Consider the following 1,118-nt stretch of genomic DNA (forward strand, 5'->3'; position numbering starts at 1 on the left):
TTTGTTTTATTACAAAAATACAATTTCATATATAATTGCAAATATCAAAATTTGATTCTATAATTTTATACTATTTTACTTTATTTTTATCAATAATTTTATTTTTTATTTGCATATTTACCTCCCCTATTTTACTGGCTATATTTTGTAATCGTGTATATATTAACATATGAGGGCAACTGGTACATTCGGTTAGAGGCAACTGGTACATTTGGTTGAGTGCAACTGGTACATTTTGCTCTAGGTATAGTTTAAGGGGGATTGGTATAAAAAAAAGTACTTTTGGGGGCAACTGGCACATGCCCAAATTTTCAATCCTTAGCTATAAAAGTTGAACATTTTATACATTTTTAACTACAAAATAATTATTACGTTTTAAATTTGATAAATTTTGTCGAAAATCGAACTTTAAATGCTTATAAAAAAAATTTGAGCCAATGTATTTTTAATATTTTTCAACTGCTATTGTAATAATATATCAGGAGCCTTGTATTAAATTTTTACACTTTTTGGCACAACAGATAAAACTTAATTGATAATTATAGAAAAAAAAACTAAAAAAATTGAAAACTGACCATGTCCGTAAAGAGCTCAAAAAGAGTGAAATTATTCTCAAAATTTTATCGTGTATATAGAAAATGCTAATATTGCGTTCAAGGAAATTTTCAAGTATCTACAGTCATTCTTTTTTAAATTACAATAAAATAAGAAAATTGTTACATGAGAAATTGAAAAAATGCTTATAAAAAAATATTGTGACTATGTATTTTTAATATTTTCATCTATCTTTGAAAATTATATTAGGAGCCTTCTATTATATTTTCAAGCTTTTTTACCCAACAAATAAAATTGTATTGATATTTATAGAAAAAAAACTAAAAAAATTGAAAACTGCCAATGTCCATAAACAACTCAAAATAAGTCAAAATATTTTGAAAATGGAATGGTGTATTGAAAATGCTAGTATATACAATTAGTAGCTATATTAAGCTAGTCAAAACGTCATGTACCTACGGTTATTTGATTAGAGTTGCACCAAAAATCAAAATCGATTTTCTCGAAAACAGATTTTGCGTAAAAATCCTAGTTTTTCCTTAATTTTTCTTTTGTTTTTTACG

This window comes from Acyrthosiphon pisum, unplaced genomic scaffold, assembly GCF_005508785.2.
Source record: "Acyrthosiphon pisum isolate AL4f unplaced genomic scaffold, pea_aphid_22Mar2018_4r6ur Scaffold_116;HRSCAF=497, whole genome shotgun sequence".
In the NCBI taxonomy this organism is placed as follows: domain Eukaryota; kingdom Metazoa; phylum Arthropoda; class Insecta; order Hemiptera; family Aphididae; genus Acyrthosiphon; species Acyrthosiphon pisum.